The sequence below is a fragment of the Octodon degus genome, unplaced genomic scaffold (genome assembly GCF_000260255.1).
Source record: "Octodon degus isolate 3935 unplaced genomic scaffold, OctDeg1.0 scaffold00043, whole genome shotgun sequence".
In the NCBI taxonomy this organism is placed as follows: domain Eukaryota; kingdom Metazoa; phylum Chordata; class Mammalia; order Rodentia; family Octodontidae; genus Octodon; species Octodon degus.
The window spans coordinates 3,687,712-3,694,368 of NW_004524619.1; the positions used below are offsets into that span (position 1 = coordinate 3,687,712).

Consider the following 6,657-nt stretch of genomic DNA (forward strand, 5'->3'; position numbering starts at 1 on the left):
TTTTTTTTTAGATTCATGCATAATATATGTATCAATAATATGGGCCTTTTTACTGCTGAATTATATGCAGCTTGAACTCATAGTGATCCTTTTGTCTCAGCCTCCCCAGTGCAGGGATTACAGGTGTGTGCCACCACGCCATGGTTGGCACAGCATACAGTATCAGGGATCGAACTTGAGTCCTTGGGTTTGCCAGGCAGGCACTTAGACTGCCAAGCTACCTCCACAGTCCTGTGTTTGTGGTTTTGGTTTGTTTTTTGTTAGCTACTGTGAGCAAAATTGCTATGAACATTCATGTGTTAAGTTTTTCTAGGGATGTATGTTGGCATTTCTTGTGGATAAGTATCTTGGAGCGAACTGTTGGGTTACAGAGGAGAGAGGTATGTGTGAACCTTACAAGACATTGCCAGACCTTTTTCCAGCCTCGTGTTCCCATTGTGCATGTCCTCCAGAAAAGCATGAGTCTGAAATCCTGTGTACTTCATGACAAGCCTGTTTTCCTATCCCAAAGTCAAGAATGTGGTTGGATTGGAGTTCTCTGGGTCCAGAAGAACCTAGAAACAGGGATCACCCGAGACAGTGTTGTGGCATGTATTTTTTCTATATAGGTAGGAAGTCCCTGACCTGTCAGTAAGTGGGTATAAACTTAAATTATTACAGACAGTTATATGAATATTTTATCCTTAGAGATCTTCAACGAAGACAATTCCATTGGGGAATGTACCTTTGGTCAGTAAAGATTGAGTGCTTTCTTTTTTTTTTAATTTTTTTTTAAAAAAATGTATTTATTTGTGTGTGTGTGTGTGTGTGTGTGTGGCCAGCTCAGTCCACCAGGGGGCGGGGCTGGCTGGCATGTGGTGCTGGGGGATTGAACCGCCTTTGCTAACCTTGTTCTAAGTAGGTGCTTTAGACCCCTGAGCCATCTCACCAGCCCCTTGAGTGCTTTCTATAAAAAGAAAAGTAAACCCCAAGCCCTACAGAATTCCACTAAACTGCTTAGAAGCTCCACAGGGGATCCCCAGCCTCTTTCTTGGTCTTGTTGACATGAACTCAGTGGAGATTCCCCTTGGACTTCACCAGTCTGGGCATTTGGCTGTTGAAAGGAGTTGTGTTTGCTTTATGAAGCTGGTCAGAGTTGGCTTTTTGAAGATGCATGGAACACCTTTCCTGCGAAAGGGGTTTGGCCTCTCCACAAGAAACAGCCTGTCAGCACCCCTTTTGTTAGTCTGTCTGAGAAAATGGGCCTGTCCCCCCCACCCAGGTCGCCTTCCACCTTAGTCTCCCTCTGGGGTCCAGCAACAGAAGCCTGGCCTTGTCTGGTTCAGGAAACAGGAAGTGAGCCTCTCTGCTGGGTGTGCACCTAGGATGAAATTTTTACATTTCCTTGCTGTGTCCCAGTGCTGACCAAGCTTTACAGGGATCAGATGACTGGTTGTGCAGTCCAAGAGATTATCCTGTGTTTGGGGACTGTTCCACTCATGTAGCACAGTGAGTGTAGTACAGTGCCTGCCACAGGATATAGACACAGTAAATATTAGCGTAGTGGCTTGTGGTACCCATCTGCTTGTTTCTCTAGAGGTTGACAGAGGTTCCTATGTGTCCGGATCCCAGAATGTGTTTCACCAGAGAACTTACTACCCTAGCCAAACAGACTGGACCTAGGAAAACTTCAATTGCTACAGCCTTTCATTGTTTACAGCACCATTCTCTTTTATTACAGATTTTATTGTCATTATTTATTTTAAGTATTTGGTACAGGGTCTCACTATGCAGCTCGAACTCATGGTGAGCCTCCTGTTTTCAGCCTCCCCAGCACTGAGATTACAGGCATGAGGCACCACACCAGGTCCTGGCGGCTGGCACAGTGAGCCAGGGGTTGGGGCTCCCAAGGCGTGTGGTGCAGGAGATCGAACCCCGGTCCTTGTGCTTGGCTAAGCAGGCACTTAGTCTGCTGAACTATATCGCCAGCCCTTTACTGTCATTATTAACAAAATAATTATAGCTAGTAGTTGATGAGTACTTTGTCTTTGCTAAATACTGTTGGGCACTTTATATACATTACCTGAATTTAATGTTCTTGAAAGACAAGTATTGGTAATATTTGTAGTTTAGCCTCGAGAAAGCTGAACTTTAGTGAGTTAATTTGTCCCAAGTTTTATTTTCAAGACTTCTCTTTTGGGGAGAGGGAACTGCAGTATTTTGGTTTAGCAGAAGCGGAGTCTAGCTACAAGCATAGAATTCAAAAACAGTTATCAAAACCAAAAAATAAAACACCCCCCCAGAGTCATAGAATAATACAAATATTAAATAGAAGAACAAAATTAAAGGAAATGACATAGTAGGATAACTTTCTTTAGCAGGTTTTTTCTTTTTTCTCTTTTTATTTTAAACTTGCAGTGTGAACTGCAGCCAGGACCTGTAGGGAAGTACTACGTTTGGCAGCGATTTAGGATATTGTTGGTTGGTTCAGATCATTTTACTGACGTGGGAAAAAAAAAAAGATGCTGCCAGCTGTTTGGTTTTGAGTGTGTGTCTGAGTGTCTGAGCTCTTCAATACAGTAGTCACGTGAGTTAAAATGACATGTATGCATAGATGAATTAAAAGTGAGATAAGAGAGACCCGCAGCTCCTTAGTCTCACTGGCCACGTTGTGGATGGGCCAGAGCCACATGTGGCTGGTGGCTGCTGCACTGGACAGCAAAACTGCGGAGTGTTTAGTCACTGTTGGAAGCTCTGTGTGTGACAGAGCTGCTCTCTAGTAGGCATTGAATTTTTCCTCTACGGTTAAGAATGGGCAACAGACGGTGTTAAAGCCTTAGGCTATTTTTCACTGACAAAGAGACAAATTTAGCCAGCTATTTCTTTTGTGTTTACCTTTTAAAGGTGTGTGTGTGCATGCACGCTCGTGCACAAGTATGTGCGCTTTTCTCTGTTAAACATTCAGGTTTTGATGTAGATTTGAGTTTTTTCCAGGGCCCCCTAAGGGGCTTTCATTATTATCATTGCTATTTCATCAACACGTGGTCGCACAAAGGATCAGGAGTAGTAGGTGAGCCGCAGCCGGGGCTTGAGCCCTGTTAATTTCTTGTTCTCTAAATAAGAATTTGGTTCAGCTTCTAAATATGCATTTGTGTGCTTTACTCCCTACCTGGCCTGAATTCAGGAAGAAAAATAGCTCTCAGCAGGCCAGCACCAAAGAGCTAGCAAATCAGGTCACATTCTACGGTGATGGCTACCTGCCACAACCGGGATGGAAGAGACACCCTTTGGGGTACTTGAAGCCTTGTTAGGATTTCCCTGGGTAGGACCTGCCCCTGGGACGCAGGGAGTGATGGAGAGGCTGGCGGTTTCAGTACTGAGGTAATACTGGGTCTCTTCTCACTCACTAGGGTTCAGTACTCCGGATTTGGGTTTGAAAGAGAGGGGAAGCTGTTCTCGGGCATCCACAGGCGGATTGTACCAGGTGGAGGTGGGAAATCAATGCTGCTTTATGGTCCGGGAAGGGAGGCTCCTGCACCTGTCAGCTAGGGAGCCAGCTGCCCTTCACGGATAACTTTCTTTGGCTTTTATAACAGAAACGTCCCATTTTGTTATTCCATAGGCAGATATCGTGTGTGTGTGTGTGTGTGTGTGTGTGTGTGTGTGTGTGTGTGTTTTGAAACTAACCTATTTTGCACTTCACGTTCTCCTGAAGAATCCTACAGGCTGTATGGAATACCTCTCAGATTCCTCAGGCTTGGAGAAGCTGCGTAATAAATCTTATCCATAATGTTGGACAAGAACAGATTTGACTAATCACAAACTTTGGTTAGTGGAATATGACATCATATACTACCAAATATCTGAGCTACACAGTGCAAGAAATCATACTGTTTATTTCAATATATCTCCCACTTGAGAGAAATTCTGGGAGGTTTCCTAGTGTCTTGTATCATTCTTTTAAAAAATTATTTATTTAGTACATGGTCTCACTATGCCGCTTGGACTCGTAGTGGTCCTCCTGTCTCAGCCTCCACAGTGCTGGGATTACAGGTGTGTGCCACCATGCCACCCAATTTTGGTGGCCAGCATGGTTTTCCTGGGGTTCTGGGGCTGGCACAGCATGCAGTACCCAGCCACCATGAGGTTCCCAGGGTTGAACCCTGGTCCTTGTGCTTGCTAGGCAGGCACTTAGACTGCAGAGCTATCTCTTTAGCCTTATTGTTCTTATTTTTGAGACAGGGTCTGCCTGTGTAGTTGAGGCTAGCTTTGAACTCACTTATATGGTCCTGGCTGGCCTGAAACTCACACCAGTCCTCCTGTCTCAGCCTCCTGGGTGCCGGGGTTATAGGCATGTTGCCACCATTGCCCAGCAGTCTTGTGACATCTTAGAAATACCCTTTACAACGTAATTATGACTATAGGCCAGGGCATGTTGAAAGAATCTGTTTTTAACGTATTTAGTACAGGGCCTATAGGGTCTCCCTACACAGGTTGGACTCATAGTGATCCTCCTGTTTTTAGCTTCCCAACTGCTGGGATTATAGGCATGTACCATCATGCCTAGTCTTAGTTGCCATCTCTGTGTGCCCCAGATGCAGGGCCAGCATGGCCCACTGGGGATCGAACCCTGTGCTCTAGTCCACTGAGCTATCTGGCCAGCCCTGAAAGAATCTTTATAATGGGTAACCAGTACTGCTAATATAGTAAGTACTAAAGTGGTAAGTGTTTTTACTGCTCATTTTGCATCCTGAGATCTAAGCCTTGTTTGGTGTTAACACATCCAACCTTGTCCAATCCCCACCCTACAAGTTAATGCCACAGGTGTGCTCCATTTTACGGGTGAGAAAACTGAGGTGGAATGATTTCCCCAAAGGCATAGGGCTAGGAAGTGGGCTCATCGGGCCGAGAGCACAGGCAGCCTGGTTTCAGAATCTGTCTCCTGACCCCGAGCTGCTAAGAAAGTGGACTTGAAAATCATGAGAGGTGTTTCAAAGGCCCTTTCCCATCTATAAATGTTTCTCTTACTCTGCAAGGATGTTGACTGCCTTGGTATTTGTTGTGGGTCTGTTGAGATGGGGATTGGGTGGTGTACCCAAAACTCTAGACTGGTGGCACCCAGCTGCCCACCGTCCAGTCCCACTGGCATGCAGTTAGTGCTGTTGAAACAAATTCCTAGTTGCCTCTGTCTTGTTTCTCAGAAGAGGGTGCTGGCCTCTAGCTGCTAAGGTGACCAAGCTAGAGCATTTTAAATGTCCATTTTTTTCTCAGTGTGTCTTCAGGACATCAGTATGTCCCATTTTTTACTTTTTCCTTTTGGCAGTGCTGGGGATCGAACTTGGGACCTTGTTCTTACCAGGCAGGTGCTTATGCCACTGAGCTATATTCCTGGCCCCCATTTTCTACTTTCAAAACAGACCCAGAATTTGACCACTGCCTCGATCTCTGCTGCCTGTTACCTGGCACCCAGATCAGGCTAGGAGCCCAAGTCCTTCATGGCCAGGCCCGCAGGGTTGTCTCTCCCTTTCTCCGCCTGCCTTCTGCACGCTGGCCTCCCACTGGGCCTTCGAACTCCAGCTTCTCAGCTCTTGTGCTGCCTTGCCTGGTCCCATGCTGTCATCCTGTGGCTCATGTTGTCACCTCCTTCATGACTGTGCTTCATCTGTGGAGGAGGCCTTTCCTGATCACCTCTTTTAAAAAGGCATACCTCCTCTTTAACTGCCATCTCTCCTCCATGCGTTATTACTTTTCCATTTGTCATACTTTAAAAAATAAATTTCATTTGTTGTTTTAATCTATTTATCTGTTCTCTGTTTCTAAAGGTGAGGTCCATAGAGAGAAAGTTACTCCTTTTTTGTGGTTTACTTTGGTATGGCTGGCATTTAGAACAGTCTCTTACAGTAAGTACATTTTTTAGGGTTTTTTGGTTGTTGTTTTGTTTTTTTGTATTTTAGGGAAGGGTCTACAGGGTGTTCAGGGTGTCGCTACTAAATCAGACTCACAGTGATCTGCCTATTTACAGCCTCCCAAGAGCTGGGATTACAGGCGCGCTCGACCCTGCCCAGTCTCAGTTGGCATCTCTGCGTGCCCCGGAGGCAGGGCTGGCATGGCAGGCCTGGGGATAGAACTCCTGGCCCCTGCACCTGCTTGCAGGTGCTTTAATCTGCTGAGCTATCTGGCCGGTCCCCAGTAAGTACATTTTTGTTAATACATATTTGTTTAATGTTGGACTTGGACAATTCTGCTAGAGCTCGAGTGTGACAGTTAATTTTGAGTCAATTTAGCTTGACTGTGGTGCCCAGTTTTAGGTCAAACGTTAGTCTAAGTACTACTGAGATGTACTTCTTTGATGTGATTCATATTTCAATCAGTAGGCTTTGAGTCATTCAGATTACCTTAAGCAACGTGGTGAGCCTGATCCAATCAGTTGAACATTTTAAGAGAAAATACTGATGAACCCCAAGAAGAAGGAATTTTGACTTCACACGGCCTTTGAACTCAAGGCTGCAGCGTTAACTCTTCCCTGGATCTCTGGCCTTCTGGTCTTCCCTGAAGATTGTGGACTTGGCCAATTGCACAACTGAATGAGCCTAAATCTCTCTGTGTGTCCATGTGTGTGTCTCTCTCTGTCTCTGTCTCTCTGTCTCTGTCTCTCTCTGTCTCTGTCTCTCTGTCTCT

General features: G+C 45.4%; 1 protein-coding gene across 2 annotated transcripts in view; it reads left to right on the forward strand.

Annotated features, from left to right (window-relative positions):
• Nucleotides 1-6,657, forward strand: part of Rftn1 (raftlin, lipid raft linker 1) — a 286,679-nt gene that overhangs the window by 2,682 nt on the left and 277,340 nt on the right. The gene's annotated exons all lie outside the window — the stretch shown is intronic.